This window comes from Electrona antarctica (genome assembly GCF_951216825.1).
Source record: "Electrona antarctica genome assembly, chromosome: 11".
Classification (NCBI taxonomy): domain Eukaryota; kingdom Metazoa; phylum Chordata; class Actinopteri; order Myctophiformes; family Myctophidae; genus Electrona; species Electrona antarctica.
The window spans coordinates 14,077,723-14,100,570 of record NC_136792.1 but is presented as its reverse complement, the minus strand read 5'-3'; the positions used below and the strand labels follow the sequence as shown (position 1 = coordinate 14,100,570).

Sequence of the window (22,848 nt, the reverse complement as noted above, 5' to 3'; positions counted from 1 at the left end):
GAGTATCAAACTAACGTTGGATTGTCCAATGTTAGGGCACCTCAGTCCGGTTGAGAGTGAGTGTGAAACCTCTTCCAGGGAGAGATAGAGACACTAGAAACTCTGCTGGACATACAAAACAACCTTCTGTATCAAATATAATTTTATTCCAATGCAGTGACGCGCTGTGTGTTTGGAAGTGCTCGTTGAAGATCACTCAACGGCCCATGCGTACCACCTGTTTTGAATTTGTACATAATGCAGGAGGCAGCAGGAGGTTGCTTTACTGATAACGAGCACTTCCTAACTCTGACACTTAACCTGCACATAATTTATTGACAGGAAGTAGCTCATAACATGGCTATGTGGATTTTTATGAAACAAAAACGTTATAGATTGAAAGAGGATAATTCAAGCTTTCCGTACAGCTGCAATGTTGGTGAGTTTGACGTTGTTTAATACAATTACATTAGATAGGACTTTTCTGTTTGGATGAATGGGCTGTCAATGGGAAGTTACACCTAGTTTGCACCTTGCCAATCTGGGAACCCATCGGCAAAAAAGGAAAAACAGCACCCTCTCCACTTCCTGTGGTGCGCCTGTGTTTTCATTCCCACTATCAACAATGTATACACATTCTGAATGGCCTTGCTGACAGATTCGGTAGCGCAGCACATAATCTGTTCTTGAGAGATTAGCACCTTGCTGGCAAGAAGGATGCAGTACAGAATAACGTGTTCCTTCCACGCGCTACGTCCGGCCGTGGAAACTCTCTCCTGTCAGGTGAAAAGAAGCAGCTTGGACTCCTCATGCATAGAAGGAAGCATGAGATCAGTCCGCTGCCCCGACAGGTTGGCAGAGGAAGTGTAGCGCCCAGGATTAGATAATTGACACTGGGTGAAAAAATGGGTTACAAAAAAAAAGAAAAGATGGATGCGGTCTGCATATGGTCAATTCAGCCAGCTCTTTTTTTGGAGGACTTGAAGTTGGCAAGTTGGCGATTCTTCTTTTTTTTTTTCATTGGTAAAAATAATGAATTGCATTTTTATAGCACTTTTCCAAGTGCTCAAAGCACAATGGTTCATGCATCACGCCAGCGTCCTCACTTCCCACATTCACACAATGGGGAAAAGACACTTCGACATGTGGACAGGAGGAGCTAGGATTCGAACCACTGACCCAGGGATCATTGGACGACCTGTTCTACCTCATGAGCCACAGCCGCCCAGAGGCTTATGGTGTTGGTACTGACAGGCCTCAGTGTCCAATGTTACAGGATTGTTACAGAATCACACTCATTGTTCCTTCCCCCTTTCTATCTGTTGTCTTTGTTTCTGCTCTCCTCTCTCCTAAAAGTACTCTCACTTCAGTTCTTCTCCGAGCAGCTGATTAGCAAACATTTCCTACCTTTGATCTCCTGAGGTGTCCTAGTCCATCTTGAAGCAGAGGTCGTCGGCTGTTGTAGGTGGGTGAGGAGGCCACTTAGCTTCTATACACTTCTCTTCATCTCATAGTATGTATAAGTGTGCATGTGCGCACATACGCACACACACACACACACACACACACACGCACGCACACACACACACGCACACGCACACACGCACACACACGCACGCACACACACACACGCACGCACGCACACGCACACACACGTGTGCTGGGTTTCGGTGCACTGAAAGAGAAGATGAGAAAATGTAGAGATAATGAATTTAAAATCACATGAATGCAATTCATACACATCAATTTCGTCCTTTCGTCCTTATAGTCCCAATCCACACTTTTAAGAATCTGCATAATGGCAATTTAGCGTGGAAAGTGACTGGCTGGCCTAGTAATTCATTTTCAATGAGAGGCAAGCGTTCATGTAGGAGGTCATGACAAGCTGAAGCTGTCGAATTGTCAAGTTCATGCTAGTCTCAAGTACAACCCGCCCACGTCAAAAGCGGAATTGTGTTGAAAGTTGAAACGCATCTATTCACATAAGTAGTGTGACCGTGCATTTATTTTACTCTATGCAGTGTCTGTTCGTCAGTATATCCTTCATATAGCGCACATTATAAACAATTTTCAGATCTCATCAGCATTCAAAACAATGCAAAGACAATGTCCACAGTAAACAAGAAAGTAACTGTCACTTGCGAGATGAGCATTAATCTCATGCCATTTTATGCACACCCTTACTCAGAGGAAAATTAAAGTCCTTTATAATCGGATGCCAAAATGCACAACCACACCTGTGATTTGAAGTTCTTCCCACTGAGTAATTGCACAATCATATTTTACTAGTTTTAATTACTCATTTATCTCAGTGATTTAAGACCTGAAGGAGACAGACAGACAGACTGGTGGACCAGCTTATGAATACACACTATTTCTGAATGCGACCTCTGAAAAAAATAAAAATATTTTTCACGCGTTTTCTGCTGTCGTGCTTTTTGATGTGCACTGGTATACTGTTGACATGTAAAGAGCACAGCGTACGCATGGACTGATATTGCAATTATCGCAATACTGCCGATGCTGTTAAGATACTGTACCTAATTGAAATGACATAGAATGCACATTGGAAAACAAGTCATCAGTCGTGTGTCTTCTTTTATATTCTTCAACCGATTATTTGAAAAGATTGCAATCATTCCCTACCGTCATTTTGAGTACCTTGTTCATCATAGCTATGATCAAAACACTTTAGTGTAAACAATAACGTCCCTAATTTGGGCTCTGTGCTTTGGTTCCTTTGTCCCTGAATAAACTCCAGTGTGAGTTCTACTAAACAGTGTTTGGCAGCTGATTCTAGTCCATGTTTGATATATTACACTCCTTCAGTAACAATGTAGATCAATCACAGTGACAGCTTGTGGTGGCGTTTTAGCTGTCACTGATTGGTCAACTGGCAGCTTATGTACCATTTAACCTTCTCTGCCCTTGTGCCACTCCCCTCCCCCAGGGCAAAACAGCTGGGAATGTAATGTGATCGATATAAAGCATAACGAACGATTCGTAATGAGTGATATTGGGGGTAAGAATAATTGCCCGTTATCTAAAAAGTTAGATAACGTGTGCTCAATGTGTTCACCAAAAAAACAAGCGCACATATTTAGTTAACATTTTTAAGTTCTGCCGTGATTAGAAGTGTAATGTGTTTCTACATGTGAATGTCATTATGTATGAAAAACCAATTGTTAAGGTTGGAGAAGATCTTAGGCACCAGTCTCACTACATAGCTTCAGGACACATTTTAAGATATACACAACCACTGCACTGCACATGCTACATTAAACTGAGACCTTGTGAAATGTACTTCATGCATTTCAGTATGCAAAGTGGGAGCATAGCCTCTGGGCTTCTCTATCGAGGCTATAACTTTTTTTAAGCTCAAAATACTAATTCTGGATTGTGGATATGTCTGGCCATGTGGACTGAGTAAACCTAACAAACTGGTCAAATGCAGTATGGGACTACCAGGCAATATACTGTATATGAAAAAAATAAAATAAATACATAAATAAATACATTCTTGATTATTGATTCTAATTTGACCAACAGTCCAACACCACCGCTCAAGAAGCAGGCAGTGCCAGGGTTGGCCCCATCCTCAGTGGGCTGGCTCCCTGACTTCCAGCACGCAGAATCATATCCAATCCGCCTCCTGCAATGGTTGTTCTTGCCATTTCAATATAATTTGTATTCATGACCAGCAAGCACAATTTGCATATATCTCTGCATGTTGTCATGTATGTATCTATCTTTGTGTTTCTGTTTCCTCCTCTACAGTTTATGCGTGAAACACTGTATTCAGATGGATATTTCTGTATGAAATCAATGTAGCACAGAAAGGGCAGGAAAGTGGTATAGATCTTGTTATGTCTGTTATGGCATGGCCATCAATCCCTATAGATAGGGTATCTGGAATAGATCAATCCCTATAGTTTATCTGGGATACGGAAACACAAGAGGTACAAAGACAGCTGCCTGGACTGAGCTGACTGCTTTGGTAGACTTGGATTTGTTTTCATTTCATGGTACAGTGCCAGCAGTCTATTGCATGTCACCCACTTTTTCACACCAATCACACAAAAAGCTTTAGGAGAAACTAGAAAACGTGCCCTTCTTGGCACAGGTCTCCACCAGGAGGATAAGAGTGTGTGTGATGTTTGGCAAAATGTTTAGGAGTAATATGACTTTTTTTTGTTTTGTGTGTGTGTGTGTGTGTGTGTGTGTGTGTGTGTGTGTGTGTGTGTGTGAAAAAGGTGAAAAAGTGGCGTGAAAAAGTGGCGTGAAAAAGTGGCGTGAAAAAGTGGCGCTGTTGTGCCTCTCACACTGTGCACTAAGCTGAGTTTTCTTTTGAGTGGTGCCCTATGTCTGTCTGTGTACCAACAGGTGACAAATGGTGCTGTTGAGCTTCACACTGTGCACAGCTGCATGATGGGAAGCTGAGTTTTTAGCAGCCATTACGTGATTTCGGTTGTGACAGTGACAGTACAGTACAGTACAGTAGAATGACCCCCTGGAAACCCCCACACGGTAACTGTCATCTCTCGACCGTTTCGGACGCGGGACGGGTCGCCGCCACCGGGCCGGCACTTTGGCACCCTGGGCGCATTTCTGTGGGTCTGGAAGTTCCGGGGACCCCCCGGGGATCCCCACACGGAGTTGCACCACTCAGTTCACATGGGTGTGATTTGTTTTATACTTTTTGGAGTATTTAACACATGGTGTTTCCATGGTGCAGGCCTCGGATGACAGCAGCACATTCAGTCCTTCTGCAAACTATTGATATCTATAATCTATTGATAGTAAATTACACCTCTAACCTCTACTATTTGACACATACTCAAACAAAACGCATGGATGGGAATTCAACCTTCAACCTTTTCCCTCCCACAACAGATGTGATGTCAATTCACTCATTAGAAATTAAAATCAAATGCTGCCAGTGGTTATGTTTAGATTAATATAATATTACTTGTTACTGTGAAGAATCCTCTTTAGGCAATAGTTTGATTAAAGTCTTGCATTCTTCAAAATAACAGGATTTCCAGGAATAACAATTAAGTCACAGTTGTTTCCTAGCCAATGGCCATCTTGACATCAGACACGAATCTGATCTTTTTTGCTCTCTGTTATTTCCCCAGATATTGTACATAATGACAATACCTTCACCACCAATTGGGGTCTGCCTCCAAAGTCCAAACTATTCAAAACATTGTTTAAAAACTTTATTTAAAAAACCAAAACAAACTGTTTTACATAGCAAAATGAATCAAAGATTGATTCATAATCTATGTAAACAAGGTTAACCATGACTGTATTTGTCATGTAAATGTCATATGCTGATAATCTTAATCAGAATGAGAGAATGGAGTATTTGTGTGCATGGAACAACTACACTGTAAAATATGATGTGCGTTGAGTTGGCGAAGGTGAAGGAGTTTAAAATACCTGTGGTCAATTATCCAAAGGAGTGTGGCAGGGTGGAACGGATGGAGGAAATTGTCAGGTGAGGTTGAGATGGTTTGGACATGTGAAAAGGATGGATGAGGGGTACTTTGGGAGAAGGATGCTGAAGATGGAATGTTCTGCCAGGTAAGAGAAGAAGAGGAAGGCCAAAGAAGGAGTTTATGGATTCGGTAAGAGACAACATCCGATACTCCCAGAGTCACAGAGGAATTCGCAGAAAACAACCAGATGGAAACAGTGGCGTCCCTGAAGGACATTTGCCTACGGAAGAATATTAGGGATGTGCTTTGACTGGGATTTGAACCGTGAGGTACACAGTTTGCTGACAAATTAATGTTGGATGAGTCTTAGATCATTTATAAATCGAGTGTAAAATCTGCCTCAAATTCGAGCGTCAGTTTTGGAGTACACTCACGTCGACATGGCATTTATGAAGTGATCCCAAACAGCTGATCCTTCCTTAATTTCGTTCTGACGGCTGAAATCAATCTGGCACGCCCTATGAAATCAAGCCTCGCCCTCGTTTTTGCGACATGAACAACTGCAATACGACCAAACAACGTATGGAAACCATAGTTACATGATGGAAAAAGCCAATAAAAAAGTTTCCCCCGCTTGCCTTGCTGCCCGCCTCACAAACCCCCCCCCCCCCCCCCCCCTCTCATACATACACACACACACACACACACACACGCACACGCACACGCACACGCACACACGCACGCACACGCAACTTGCAAGCCCAACTGGTGTGTTGTATCTTAAATAAATAAAGAACGAACACCTGCATGAATTAAATAATAGCTGTAGGCCTACCCTACACATGTTTCCCTCTCGCCTCGCTTGTCTGGCTGTCATGTCCACGCACGCACGCACGCACGCACGCACGCACATGACACATCACAGTTGCATCGCCATGAATGGAATAAGTTTGTAAGCTACTATATTAATTTTATCCATTTGTGTGCAGTGCATTAAAGCAGTCATGTAGCCTAGGTAGGCGAAGGCGATCCCATGCTGCTCACTGCTGTGAGTGCATGCTGTGGGTGGGTGAGTGATACCTGCAGCCCTGCACCGCACGTTAATGATAGATAGATAGATACTTTATTGACTTGTCCTTTCGGAAATTTGTTTTGTGCACAGCAGTCATCAGGATACAGAAAACATATACACAAACAGATCACACAGTACATTGACAATAAAGAAACAATGCCGACAGAAGGCCACCAGTCATAGTTCCAAGAGGCATCACATCACACTTTATGCACAGAACTGAGATGGGGCCTGCTTATAGGCTTATATACTTATAGGAACAAACGATCTTGAGGCCCTAGCCTGCAGAGAAGGTACCATGTACCGTCGCCCTGATGGTAAAAGATGGTATTGGCTGTGTAACGGGTGTGTATTGTCCCTAGTAATAGCTTTCCCCTTCCTGAGTACCCGGGTCTCATACATTGAAGTCATACTCTCAAATCGTACCCCAGCTATTTTGCTGGACACGTTGATGATTTTATGGAGTTTGTTCTTATTAACCAATGATAATGAGGCATACCAGGAAACAAAACAAAATGTCAATGCACTCTCCACAAAGGATCGCTGGAAAAGCGCCATAACATTTTTTTCCACGTTATACTGTCTCAGTCTGCGCAAGGCAGTCATAAATAATCAACGTTTATGGAGTGGTTGATGAATGAATCATAAACATATGGATGAAGCCTGGTGTGTGCTAGTATGTACTGGTGTCGCTGTTTAAACGGCGCCCGCCACGGTCCCGTCCCGTCTCGCAAAGCACTCATCCTGACCCAGATGACCAGATCTGCCGTTTATCTGAATGACTGTTAAAGCACTTATTTAAATGAGTGAATGATTAAGCCCCTTACACCTATAGGCCTATGGCCTACAATTGCAAATAGGCAAGCTATAGGCCTATGCTTGTCATTGTCACTTGGAAATAAAGGCGTGCAGTCCATTTATGCCTAAATATATTTTTTAAAGATCACAGAGAGTATAGCCTACAGCAGGGGTGCCCAAAAGGTAGATCGCGACCAGTAGATCACAAAGGCTGTGCAGGTAGATCACATGACATGCAATCCTATAGGGACACCCTATACTATAGGGTGTGTAGGATGGGTGACAAATCCAAATGTACTTTGTCAATGAATTTAGCTTTCTCTCTCCATTCTGTCATAAACTATAGTAAAACCAAACCAAAACAGGGCGGCGGTGGCTCAGGGGGTAGAGTGGCTGGATGGTAACTGCAACTGCAAGGTTGCCAGTTCGAACCCGGGCTCCCCCAGAGTTGGTGTCGAAGTGTCCTTGCACTATATATTTCTAAAACTATGAAACATTTCAAAGATTTCTTTTCAGGCAAACATGTCCACCGTAAGATGAACCTAAATAGGTTTGAATGGGGTTTCTAGGTGTAAGTATGTAGGACTAGTAGCATGCCAAAGTTTGTGCTATTGCCATTGAGAATGCATTGGGCGTTTAAGTTAAATAACTCAGAAACTACAAATCATTTCAAAGTAAAAAGTTCCAGCATGTGTCTCCACAGTAAGTTAAATACGGGGGGGACATATTTTGACAGCAGAAACTGCCTGTCATAATTTCTCCCTATTCCAAAGCCCCCCCAGGTACATTATATATTTAAACTATTTTCAGCAATGGTACACTTATTTTTTCAGTGGGTAGATCTTGTTGAGCTGGTCATTTTGAAAGTAGATCTCACGTCATAAATGTGTGGGCACCCCTGGCCTATAGGCATCTGATGTCACGCTGTGCTCCCGAATCATCTCACAAGTGCGCTCGCATATACTGTATATGTTTAACAAGGCCAGTAAAGCACTGTTTGATTAAGCATAAACTTGTACATTGTAAACATGTTATATTGTTTTTAATTGCGCGATTTAAATTGCTTGTAAAGTTGGAAATCTCTCTTTTTCTTTTTCTTTACAATACATATACAGTTTTATATTATCATTTTAGGAGTGAATACATATGTTTGATACCTGTGACAGCCTGTCAGCTGGTCAGTCAATGCTGCTCCGCTTTTCTACGACAGAAAAACAGCTGAGGACAAAGCCTACGACAGCTCCCGACCTGACGAGACTTTTGTCAGGGCGCACGTTCAAGTTCAAGGTCATGCGGAAATGATGAATGCTGAAAATGCGGTAATTCCGGCGTGCACCCATATTTTGGCGTACGCTGCGTTGATAAATGAGGGCCTTAGTGATGTCATTGATATAAGATGATCAGATCAATCTATACACGGCTTGTATTTTAATCATAAAAAAAGAAAATAGTAAGCTGTATTGAACCAGCATTTGTTTAGAATTCTTTCTAGAATATTACAATTTGAGGTTGGCAGTCCAGCCTGCCATCACACAGCCACTGTAGCTATTGGACACAGATTTTTACCTCCAGTCATGAAGGAATATAGTTTTCTATCAGATTGTGTCATGACCCCAATTGACGAGTCATAATCAATAAGACTGCCTGCATGGGCAGGCTGCAGGGGAGCGATAAAGCTTTTGGAATTCAAAACCTGTCATCACACCATTCCTGATTCCTAACCTGCTCATCAAACCCCAGGTGGCAGAAAGAAGCATGTTGGGGGAGAAGTTTGGAACAGTGTCAACACAACACACACACCTGTCCTAGGCAAATCCTCAACAAGTCCTCAACAAATAAAAAGCCAGTGATGCTCATAGCCCTGCGTCCTGTGTCTCTGACTCACAGTTTTAAGACGCATCAAACAAACCATCGAAGCGTCCTTGGGAAGCAAGCTACTTTATCCTGCTATGTTATGAACAAATTCAGCACTTATAATGCGGGACATTCCAGCATTATTATACCCAGAGCCAACGTGAATGTGCCAGCAGGACACATTCACATTCTCCTCTCCAGAGCGGCTGCATCTTTCTACAGGCAGCGAGGAGCGAGTTAACTCTGCGAGTGTACTGTAAAGGCTCATACATAGTCTGGATTTTCGGTGGTTAGGTGACCACCGAACTACAACATGACGTCACAAGCCACGGTGAAGAGCAAACCACCGCCACCGCTCCAGCCCTTCTCTCTGTTTTTACTCACCACCGCTCAACGTTATTTCAGCTCCGGTGGTCACCTCACCACCGGAGCGGTGGTCACCTCACCACCGAAAATCCAGACTATGAATAGGCCTTAACTCTGCAAGTTAAAAGACAACATTAGTGGGCTAGCTTCCAGCTCTAACTCAAAGCTAGCCCACTAATTAGCACACTAATTAATACTGAGTATTTTTATAGTGGGGCTCTCGAGATAAATACAAGGGACAGAGACGGATCTGACTTTCATTTAGTAGCGGGCCAGCTAGGGGGCAAGTGCTGCAGAGACAGAAATGAGATGCGGGGAACTGAACATGTTGGAGAGGGAAGAAAATTAACCAAAGTGAGGAGGGATGAGAGAGAAAGATTGAAACGAAACGTGAGACCGATGGAACAATAAATTGGATGCGAGGATGAATCTGCAAATGAGAGAGAAGTGGAAAGAGATTTTGAGAGAGAGAGAGAGAGAGAGAGAGAGAGAGAGAGTGATCAGGGGGAGTTGGGGAAAGTGTTAATAAGGGGGGTAGGGGGAGGTAGGACAGAACAGACTCATTTAGGTATCTGCAGTCGATGCTGCTGAATGGCAACGGTGCTTCCTCTGTTGCTGCTTACAGGGACGTGCTTGGAGTGTAGAGCAGCATTCTTCCTGTGGCCTGAGGCCTTAAATCAGCTATGCACTGGACATGCAAGCCAGCAGCTGCACACACACACACACACACACACACACACACACACACACACACACACACACACACACACACACACACACACACACACACACACACACACACACACACACACACACACACACACACACACACACACACACACACACACACCGTAAACACAGTATTTTCACCCTCTCATTCTCTCGCTCCCCTATACTTCTCTCTCATAGCCACCACCAGACATGCCCCATTTAGGCCTACTCACTGAACTGACCCCAGGGTGGGAATTGTGAAGGTAATATTGACAAAGAGCTTGGAAAACTTCCATAGGACTACATTGATTTTTTTCCCTTTCTTTTACAGTAACTAAAACTGAACCTAAAAGGAAGCACACAATTTAAATTGAAATGAAACTAAAGTAAAAGACAAAAAATACCAAAATGAACAATGCAAAACTAACTAAGACAAAATATCCTCAGTTTGACAGTTTCCTGGAGTAGCTGTCAGGCTTGCGAGTAAAACAATGAACAGTAATAAACTAGTTCCTGAAGGTGGCAGTAATGCAACATAGCAGAAGCCAGCTGTCCTAAAAAAAACACCAAAGACCAAGAAGAAGAGTGACAGAAAGCAACATATAGGACTACTTTCTTTACAGCCCCGTGGCAGGAAAAGGAAATGTGATGAAGGCTAAAGTCAAAAGTCTTGCTTTTGATTGAGCTCCATCTGGTAATTACGATGCTCTGTTGTGCATTAAGCATGCATGGATGTTAACGGTTCATTCAAGTTCATGGTGTGTAGGCGTACTGTACAAGATAAAAGTAGCTTTGCTTAACATTGGACCTTTAGTAAATGAAATAACATTCTACAATCATGTCTGATGTCACGCTTTCATTTTACCCTTTTCAACTTCGATTAACAGCACAGCAGTTAAGAGTTACATGTAGAAAGTACTGTCATATAGGCCTACTGTACAAGAAAAACAATAAGAAGCCCTATCAATACAGAACAGCAGTATACAATAGTACTGTATACACCTATACAACTATCCTACACAAAACACAAAGTTACAGTGTACAGTGTCTATATATTCATCCATCTGGGGGAAAAAAGAAAATAAATAAATAAAACGAAACAAAAACATTCCTAAAACTAGAATAGAGTGCTCCTCAGAGTGCAGGTCTTCGCTAGGCTGAATAGCTTATATAGAGGCGGTGGTGGCTCAGGGGTAGAGTGGCCGGATGGTAACCGCAAGGTTGCCAGTTCGAACCCGGGCTCCCCCAGAGTTAGCGTCGAAGTGTCCTTGAGCAAGACACTGAACCCCAAAATGCTCCCGATGTGCTGGTTGGTGCCCTTGCATGGTTTCCCCTGTCATCGGTGTATGAATGTGTGTGTGAATGGGTGAATGTAATGCACAATCTATGTAAAGCGCCTTGGATAAAGGCGCTATATAAATGCACCATTTACCATTTACCATACAGGCAAGGTGGCAATATGTGGGGAATAGTTGTACGACAATTCACATTAATGTGGCAGAATAGAAAGTGCTTTTGGAGGTGTGCTCTATAGAGGACCCTCAACCTCCAATTTTGAGTTGGCCTACTTGGAGTGTTCGTGTAAAGTTCCACGTCAATTGGACACTGTTCATGATTTGTGGCATTTTGTGCAAAACAGCCCCCTCCAGCAAACTCCAAACTGTGAAAGCGTCGTAGCCAATCAGAATGGAATCTGAAAAATCTTAAAATGTGAACCATTTTGCGAGACTGGCCGATTGGACAGAGACTGCGCACGCACACACGCACGCACGCACGCACGCACGCACGCACAGACACACACAGACACACACAGACACACACACAGAAGGGACAATTCAAATGTCAAAACTATAATAAATCTGGTAGAAAGATTTGGATCACTGAGGAGTTTTTAAAACAGATTATACAAATGAAAAGTTCACTGAAGCATTGATCAATGACGTTATGAACGATGCAGCAGAGAGAGCTTAGGCTTCAGGTGCACAGTCACGCACAAGGGGATTTAAAATAAAACAGACCACCACTGTGCGCTATAGTGAATAGAGGCATCTGTAACGCTGCTGTGTCCTTGTCTGTATCCCCTGGGTGGTCTGCATTATGAAAGCAACATGACTTTGACTCCTGTTGTGCTTTAACCTTACCTGAGGACACCAGGTGTTCCTATACCCTACAGTTGTGCTGTTCATTTCATGTTCAATGCACAACTTGGTGTACAATCCTCCCACAGCTTCAAATAGACCTCTAGATATAGTTATCAATCGCTAGCCATTCCTTGTATGCAGCTATTACTGATGTGGATGTATTGTAGCAGCAGGACATTCTGCTGGTGTTAAACCCACAGGCAACGATTCAGTGGATCTAAAATAGGCAACCCCTGAGAATGCATGACTATACAGTATTTGATATTGCAACATCATGAATGGCATGAATTAATGCTAGTAAACCCCTGAAGAGTTGAAATCCTCCCACAGGGCTTATGAGATTTAAATATCTTTACAGAAATGAGTACTCAAGTAAACAGTCTTTACTTTATTTTATAATTATATTCCAGCTCAGCCAGTAAAAGCTCTTCCCAGAGAGAGGAGGTCAGAGAGGGGCGGGTTGTCGTGTAATTGAATAGTTGAATAAATTACATGAGCCAAAATGAGGGAGGGATTCTCAAGAGAGTGAGTCATCTCATCAGTTGGTTGCTATTTGGAACCAGGCTTTAGTACCTTTCTAAACGTTAAATTACAATTTGCCACCACCACATGCACTTCTACATGGATAGTGCATACAGTACCTAATGCATACTAAATATATTACATTACAGGAAGTGCATACCCAATGCATACTATAAAGCAGGGGTGGGCAACTTTGACGATGGCGAGGGCCAATATATTTCCACACTCACTCCAGAGGGGCCACATTGCATATTACTGTCGTAGCAAAAATTGCTGATCGCGACGCGTTTTGAGCTTGTAGATCAGCTATTTTTGCTATTATTTGAATTGAAAACCTGAAATTTGTTTTGCTATTTTTGAATTAGAATCCTCAAAAGTAACCTTTTTTTTTAATTTCAAATGCATTTAGTTATACTACATTGGACACAAAAAGACAATAACATTTTAATACTAGTCATTAAGTACTAGCCATTTAATACTAGTCATGAAGTAATTAAAGCGGCTTTGGAATTGTAAGTATTCTGATATTAACCTGTGGGCCGCATTAAGTGAAGGTGGGGGCCGCATGTGGCCCACGGGCCGCCAGTTGCCCACCCCTGCTATAAAGGCTCCAGTTTGCAGCTACTATTACATAAGGGAGCTGCAGTCATGCTTCCATATCTAGCTGATAACACCTAACATTCCATGGGAAGCAGGAAGTCTGACACTTTCTCCAGGCATCGTATCAACATCTCTTGACCTCCTGATGTCTCTACCTCGGGTTTCTCTCCCTCTGCATTCCTGTGTTCCTTGCTTGTTATCTTCACTCGTCTCCCTCTCCAAGAAGCTTCTCTTGTCACCCCTTCATTACTTCTTGGAATGCCTACGTCTCGTCGTCGTCATCATTCCATCATTCTTCTCACTGATTAGATTATTTCCATTGTGTATGCAGTAGCCTGGCAGTCATTGAATTAACTGAATCCATAGTGCAGGATAATGGTTTAGTTAAGCTGCTGTTCTAATTTAACGCTTGAGAGTTAAAAAATATATCATTTTTTTAAACGGTAAGCTAAATGAACACTGAGGATTACACTGTGCCGACTGCCCAATTGGTATACATTATAAAATCAAAGGACTGGTTTATGTATGAAGACGGAAAGTGTGCTTCGTTTGGCAGGTGTGAAGGCTCAAATTCTGGTGTGGATCAAACAAATGCATTCTAGTTCGCCATAAAACGGGGGTTTTGCTTTGCTTCCAACGCACCGGATTTGGATTCACTGCAGGTGTGAATGCAATCTGCATCAAATAAAGACAATTAAGCAAACAATGTGGCGGATGTCTTTCTGTGCGTAAACATGGAGTGCTGTCACTGCGTATGGGGAGTGGGGACTTTCTTAATCTCATTTAAATAGAAATACTTCAAAAATAACATGTTTAGCTCAGCATTATCCAAGTAACTGTAGATAACATGGCATATGCATAATCATTTTCAATGGAAGTATATTTCAAACGTCGGATTCATTTTGCGCTGCTGTCTCTGCTGTGCCTCCATGGGCCCAAAAGAAGTGTGTGAGGGCATGTGCACGCGCGCACGCACGCACGCACGCACGCACGCACGCACGCACGCACGCACGCACGCACGCACGCACGCACGCACGCACGCACGCACGCACGCACGCACGCACGCACGCACGCACGCACGCACGCACGCACACACACACACACACACACACACACACACACACACACACACACACACACACACACACACACACACACACACACACACACACACACACACACACACACACACACACACACACACACACACACACACACACACACACACACACAACTACTGCACTGCTTGCAATCTGGTTGAGTTGCTGGATGTCTACACGCCTGATTTGTTTTTGTTACTGTTTTAATTGCTGTCTAATCCCATGTGGGATGGGTCAAGAAATTGCTAGCTAGCAACACTGCAGAACTCAAGACCCTGATGCTGGATAGGGAGTGCAGAGTTGGTGTTGGCTAGTCTGCACTCCCAAATCGCATAACATCATAGTTTTATTGCAAAACACACTTTTATTCTGTGAAAACACATTGTTTTAAAATTACAATCCCACTGTTATGGCTTGTCAATTCCAATCCTCCTAATTCCTATATAGTGCTCTAGGCTACTTTTTTCCCTGAGTCACATCAGCAAGATCAGCCAGTTTGAATAGGGTGTGTTCACACTAGCCGCCCTTTTATGAAGAAAAAAGGGCTTTATGTGCTGAAAAAGAAAGAGAAAAAAATAGAAAGGGGACAGGGGCAATGGCGGTCACATGATCAAATGTCCTGCACAGCTGCTGACTTGCTCTGCCTGGAGCAGAGGAGCTGAGGCTATGCCGAAACTCGCTGCCTTTAAGACAACTCATGCTGAAAATAGTGAATACAATGCAACTATATTAGGTAATAACATTATGTGTGAGGAGGGATGCTGCCTCCTTGGCTGGGCATAGATAGTGAATACAATGCAACTATATTAGGTAATAACATTATGTTTGAGGAGGGATGCTGCCTCCTTGGCTGAGCATAGATAGACAATCAGTTTGGATAGTCGTGAGACAGCTGTCTACATCATAAGTGCATTTCTCAAAAGCTTTTCTCAACTATTGAAAGTGCTCCGCTTGGCAATGAAAAGCACTCAGCGAGTTTTCTGTAATTTAAGGCCAAACTAAAGTACCCTTTTCAGACATGGTTTAGCCTTATAGATGTGCCTTATAAATGTGCTTTTCTGAGAGTTCCCTTAATTTTAGACGGATCCTGTATGGTTAACAAAACATTGTAACTTCAGTGAAATTTGTCAGTGTGCAAATCCATAATCCACAATACACTGAACACGACCTGCAGTCATCCCCTGTCAAGTAAGTGCTCAAAAATGGCTGACTCAGGCTAATTCATATGAGACTGAGATTTACATTGCCTGTCTGATTGGCCTACCGAAAGTCCACTTCCATTACCACTATGCTTCACAAGGAATCTCGGAAAAGCTTGCCTCCTGTTGACTCCATGTTGCCTCCTCTGGAGGGACACACACCCCAGAGCCGAAGGAGGCGTCTGCCTTTTACTAGGGACTTTAAGCAACGACTGTTTTCAGGACGGCTCCGCTAGGCGGAAGTACGGCGACTGTGACGCAATCGCCGTAGCTGTCGGCGACGGCGACATTGGTTCCCATGGTGACCAGCATGTGTCAAACAAACACTTTTTTTAAAACACCCCGTTGCGCGTCAGCTAACTTGCCGATATTGCTTAATTATTACATGCGCTGGACATGATCAGCAGTGGAAAGAGGAAGGTGTTGGAGCAATCCGTGTTATTCTAAAACAGTTTTAATAAACATGGTTAACATGGTATGGTGACACGGTAGCCTATTAGTGTTATTTCTTCATTCAGAGAATGCCAACACATTACACAGCATAAGAGAGGTGATGGAGCAATCGGTGTAAATTTATGACAGCTATAATTTCAATAAACATGGTTATGACATGGCGTTGTAGACACTGCGTGTAAGTGTAGGTTCTGCCGTAGTAGAAAGGGCTGCGACGGAGAGCAGATTTATGTATCGAGCACTGATTAATTTCCGGTTGCCGGAGCCGACTGCCGTAGCCGTCGTTGCTTAAAGTCGCTAATGTCTATGGGTAGGATGCGACACACTAATTCTCGTGCAAGTTGCCATGGGCTCCCCCGCGCCCACCCATTGTATCAAATATGAATGACTGACTATATCGTAAACGATAAGAGACACCTCCCCAACAATACTGCAAAGACTGTCATCCTGTCGAGATCGGGGAGGCGGGTGGTCGCGGGGGCGCAGGGGGGGGGGGCACGACAACGAGAATTAGTGAGTCGCGGGTTATAATACACATTACACATCCCCCACGGTTTCTTTAAACACGGTGCTGGACCCAAAAATGATCAAATGAATAAGAAAAGCCAATGTCCGTCTTTAATTACATTAGTGTTAACCAAACAACAACGTTTCACCCATGCAGGGCTCTCTCAAATCTGACTAAAACCAAAGCGCATCCATAAAACATGAATCATTGGAGAGTACTGGACTGACTACACGTTTGATATGCTCACAGTTTTCCTCTGGTCCACTTTGCTTTCCTCTGTGTGAGATGTTCTGATCAGTCAGGGAGAGAGAGAGAGAGAGAGCGAGAGAGAGAGAGAGAGAGAGAGAGAGAGAGAGAGAGAGAGAGAGAGAGAGATTGATGCATCTCAGATTGAAAGTGCTGATGTGGGGAGAAATCAAATCAACTGGCTGGAACTGTTATCATCTCCCCCATTTAACAGCCTATTATCTCACATTGAAACAAAAACCCACTGCCCATCATACACAGAGAAATCAATGCAACAGCCTCTATTACACACTATAGTAGTACCTCTGAAGAGCCTTCCAATCGTTTTCCACCTCATTTCCATTCCATTCTTCAGCCTCTCATCATACATACTGGTGGTCATGTGGAAAGTAACTAAGCACATTTACTCAAGTACAAGTACTGTACTTTTAATACGTTAGAGTACTTCTACTCCACTACCGTTGCACTGTGGAAAGTAAGTGTTTTGTTGACACAAATTAAATCCAGTCCTTCACAGCCTCTCTATCATGAAACCCATGACAAATGGATACTATACCCAGAAAGATATTTCATTTTGCCACATTTGCATACCATATAAGCACAACAGAATGCATTGCATACCATACTATTAATGCACATAGTTCACTACCTGCTAAACAAACGTTCACCATTCTTTAACACATTGAATGGTAATGATGTTTCATTGCCCACACCGCCAATGATGTCTTTTCACATGTTGTGTCATTATGCTAGATGGCGCTCTTCGCTAACCTATGACTCATCATTTGACTCTCAGTAAAGCAGTGAAGCAGAAAATCAGGTGATGGCAAAAAAAAAGAAACAGCCACATTCACTTCCATTCTAATGGATTTTCTTCTGCATTTTGGTGAGACATGCTATATTCAACTGCCACAAACTAGGGAAAGGATGGTCACGATGATCTATTTATTGATTTATTCTTCATGCACCTCCGACACACCTCTGTGTTGTCCAACGGTCAGGGCTCCATCGTACTGAAGATAAATATTCTGTGACTATAGTTGAAAGGTAAGGAAAAACGAGAAATCGCCGGCAAGGGCTGGTTTATTTATTTATTCTGGCAGTACAGTTTTATATAATCCCTGCCCACACCACCTCACACCCACCCAACCATCCCCATCCAGACATGCTCATCCCTGTTCTCTCCAGAAGGACAGGGTAATATGTCAGATTAATGGCTAAATGTCTGCTTCGGAACATGATTCATTTTACAGGAATGACCCCAGTGTGTGAAGGAGCCATCGTTTGAAGGATAAACCATGGTATTTGCTACCTCTGACATGCAGAATAAGTGTTGAAGATCAATTTTTATCTTTCCTATTTGATGGGTGCATTAATGTGATTTCCTACTTCAGATAGATTATCCATAATCGAGACAGGATGATAGTCATACTTAAGATGATAAACAATAATGACGTGTGTGTGTGTGTGTGTGTGTGTGTGTGTGTGTGTGTGTGTGTGTGTGTGTGTGTGTGTGTGTGTGTGTGTGTGTGTGTGTGTGTGTGTGTGTGTGTGTGTGTGTGTGTGTGTACGCAGCATGGATTCAAGTACTTCTTCAGCAGAAACAACCACACCTTATTATTTATAATTAGCACAGTACTTTCTGTATGAATGACAGATTCATTAGTGAACATTAAAATGTATACTGTATGCAAGTGCTGTGATAATCAGATGTACATGAGACCATGTGACATGTTAATGCATGTCTATGAATGCTCTTCTTATTGGCATGAATATCTTTAAAGTTGGGTTGGAGGTCAGATATTGACTCTCAGATCCTTCGCTCTCACTGTCTCACACACTATTCTCATTCTCTCTCTCGCTCGCTCCGTGTCTCCTTGCTTTCACCATGTCATTCATTCATATTATCTCTGTGCACATTAATATCTATAACGGTGGACACCAGCCAAATTGACTGGAGGACTACAGCACTCCAGACATATTGAAAAGAGTGTGTAGTAATATTTGAGTATCACAGAGAGAGGAACTGGCACCCATCTTGAGATGAAGTTATGACCTCATAAACAGAACCAGTGTAATGTTGTAGTTCCTTTATCCACATGTGGTTTCAAAATGATCATTGTAGACTATGCGCTGCCGCCCGTCTGTCTGCCATTTCGGTTATGGATAGGCTACACTTAATTATTCATGAGTAATTCCTCTATCAATCAGGTTTCTCAGCACTTCTGACAACGCAATTTCACACCTGTACCATCAAACGGGTGACAGCTGGGGACGGATTTGACCATACGGCACTATTTGAAGTATCGGGGGTATAATGTGATGTGTATTCCCATGCTTTTTGTTCTTGCTTAATGTAAGTCGCTCTGGACTAAGAGCGTCTGCTAAATGCCTAAATTGTAAATTGTAAATTGTAACTGCTACATCGCATGCTGACGGGGGACATGACATACGATTCTGTCCCTATCGGTAGGCCTACGCAACTGTAACAGCACTGAGTTGGCGGTAGCAGACTTCAACGTTCGGTACTGTGACTACAGTAGCTCGCTTACAGGTTTTTAGCGTAGCCCTACCCTATGTTGGGGTTGAGAACGCCAGTTCCACATTCCAGCATGGCTGGGGTTATTGGGATGTTGCGAAATTCCGTTTGGGCACATGTGTTGCCCCATGTCGTTACCACAGTACGGCTTTGAGAATGAGAATATTGTAGAAACCGTTCTAGGTGTTCAAAACCGTTCTATTTAAGGCCTATTCATAGTCCAGTTTTCGGTGAAGAGGTGACCACCGAAAACTACAACATGACGTCACACCGCGGTGGTCACCGCTCACACAACACATCTCTCTGTTTTTACTAACCACCGTTTTGGTGGTCACCTCTTCACCGAAAACTGGACTATGAATAGGCCTTTATGCTTTATTATTTTAAAAACATGAAGAAAAAATGTGAACACAGCCAATCTACAACCTCACACTGCATTAGCCTGGCTAATAAGCCAGACTCAAATCACACTGTCGTGTGGTATTTGAGTCTGGAGATGCTGTGTATGGATCTTGTTTACCGGGGGGCGGGTTCAAACATTTTCTCTTTGACGCAATTGGTCAGAGCTACTGTCAGTCAAAGGTCTCAAGCATTGAACGTCAACTGTACCAAAGCCCGCCCATATTGCATACCGTGTCCCGATTAATTTTTTTCCAACGGCTGATTCGGTCTGGCTTATTAGCCAGGCTAACACTGCATCGCATCGTGATGCATTGTGAGCTTGTAGATTGCTAAGTTCACTACTTTTGTGCGACGCTGTATGATGAAGTAGGTTTCTGCCCGACAGCAACGATATGTTCCCTCTGAAGACAGAGTACTCTTATCTTGCTACAGGTCCAGCAGTATGTTAATTACAATGCGCGCGCACGCACGCACACACGCACGCACGCACACGCACACGCACACACACACACACACGTCTGTATGGTGTTAATAAATAAGATGAGCATGAACAAGATAACATGAACAAGTTTCTCAACAAATGGAGGTTAATGGCGAACCAGAGTGACAAGTTAATTAAAGGAGAAATTGATGTGGGCTGTAAGCCTGCAATAATTAACATTGTATATGATGGCGAGTTAAGATGGCCTACTTTATAAAACACGCTTGTATGCACAAGCAGTACATGTGTTTGGCACCATGTGATGGCTCATTGTTCCACGGCTCTGTTCAGGTATCCTAGGATATGAGGTGGAACCTGACCCAGTAATGGCAGTCCCCTAAAGAAGGCTACAATGCATGGGTTATACCAGTTTTTAACTTATATTATGAACTAACCACATCAATGAAGGCTTTGTAACTTTTTTCACCAGAAGAGTGCCTTGGTTTCTTTTTCCTTAGTTGCCAGTAAGGGCAGCGTTCTGGGAGATAACAGTCCTCATAGAGCAGTGGTTCCCAAAGTGGGGTCCGGGGACCCCCAGGGGTCCTTGAGGGGGTCCGCAGCTACATGATAGTTTGGAACCAAATGGACCCTTATGGGTCTGTAACACTGAGAGTGTACAAATGGAACCAAATGGACCTGGTTCCATTTGTACACTCTCAGAGTTAAATTAACATTGATTTTACAATACAATATATTGTCTGTCCTGATGAAGGTCTAAGCGACCGAAACGTCGACCTAATAAAGAGGAAAAAAATTGGCAAGTGTCTGACAGTGTGCGGGACCTCTTCTTTGTCTTTCAAAGATGACCTTTTCACAATATAATATATAAATTAAGGATCCCAGAGATAGAAATTTAAATGGGGGTCTGCGGGCTAATTAGTGTCAATGCGTTTCTGCGTTTGTGTGTGGACATAAACATAGACATAGAGAGTCGTATGGGCAGGGATTTTTTCTAAAATGGAGGATGGAAATATCCGTTTTACAAAAGATCCATGTACGTGTAGCCTGGGCCTTATAGTAGGATATGTATTAGTTGCTGCCCCAAAAAGATTACTAATGTTTACATGTCTAAAATGTCAGAGGAAAAGCTTACAATCAAGGACATTAGTTTTATTTGTATATATTCTATATTTGTGTTTGTGTTCATTTCTAAAAGTTGCTGACAAACAAAATATGAATACCGGTAGGCCTACTATAACATCAACTAAAGTTAAATATAGGAACATCTACAAACTGTTTTGTTTGTAGATGTTTGCTCAATCAATATCTGATTTTGTACAAATGTTTCGGTCAAATAGTTTTTGTAGTATTTAGGCCACTGGAAATACTGTATATACTATATTGCATGTACATGCATGTTTCTGTCCCTCCCCTGGGAGATTGACAATGATCCAGTGACAAGTGGCCATTTGGCATGGCCATTTTAATTAATCTACATGAGCTATTTAGTGGATAATGAGAGGCCGCCACTGGGTTTGTGCCACTTCACTTTCAAGAGTCTCATTTCCTGTCTTCATCACAGCAAGGCGAGGCAGCAGGAGGAGGAAGAGGAGGACAGAGGTTGGGAGGATGGAAGTGACCGATCCAAATTACTTGACCCCCGTCTGATCAGCCCAGCTGATTTCTACATTTTGATTAGGTGTGCTGTCATGTTTGTTTGACGCACAAGTACTGTAGATAGCTTCAAGCAAGCATATTTGCTTTGTCGGAACTACCTTTTGATTAAACACCAGTATTCACTAGTTTTGAGCATGTTAAGAAGTGAAACACTCCTTAATGCAAAGAATTAATTGAATTGAACACATCGTTTGATGTGCTATGAGGCTGCATAGTGAGGCAGAAGATGATAGTGTTTATAGTGACTGCTCTTTACTGTAGGCTATATTTACAGGAAGGTGACAAATCTACTGAAGTTATTCTGACGAGGAGTCACAACGCCAGCCAAGTGTGTCCAATCCTTATCAATCATAAGTGAAAATGAAATGCAGGAATAGATGGTCTGCTCCTGAAGGAGATGGAAATTGCTCTGCCACATGTAATATCTCATGCCACGGTATTTCTCTCCAACTGTACATTCACATCGGTTGTGTCCTTCCCTCTAACTGGGGTCATGGTTGAAACTGTACAGCTAAAGAGAAGAATGCATATTTTACACACTGCAGTCTGCAGGTTCAGAGTGTCAGTGAGCAACCGTATTGGATCATCCTGAATACACATGATCACCTCAGTATTGCACATGTGTTGAATGGACTGTCTGCCACTAGCTGTTCTCAATATGAAATGAGAAGCATTGGTGTGTGGAATGGGACCTAGGACATGTTGGAGAGATACAATGATTCGCATTTATAATGGAAAAAAAATGCCTCATACCCTTTAGCCATTTCCCATTGCATTATCAAATAAATAAATGCATGGTACTGAAGAGAGACACCA

At 42.8% G+C, this 22,848-nt stretch overlaps 1 protein-coding gene across 1 annotated transcript in view; it reads right to left on the bottom strand.

Annotated features, from left to right (window-relative positions):
* Window positions 1-22,848, bottom strand: part of grik4 (glutamate receptor, ionotropic, kainate 4) — a gene marked incomplete at its 3' end in the record, with an annotated part of 238,875 nt that overhangs the window by 151,521 nt on the left and 64,506 nt on the right. The window contains exon 2 of the mRNA XM_079514315.1: window positions 1,387-1,654. The remainder of the gene's footprint in view (window positions 1-1,386; window positions 1,655-22,848) is intronic.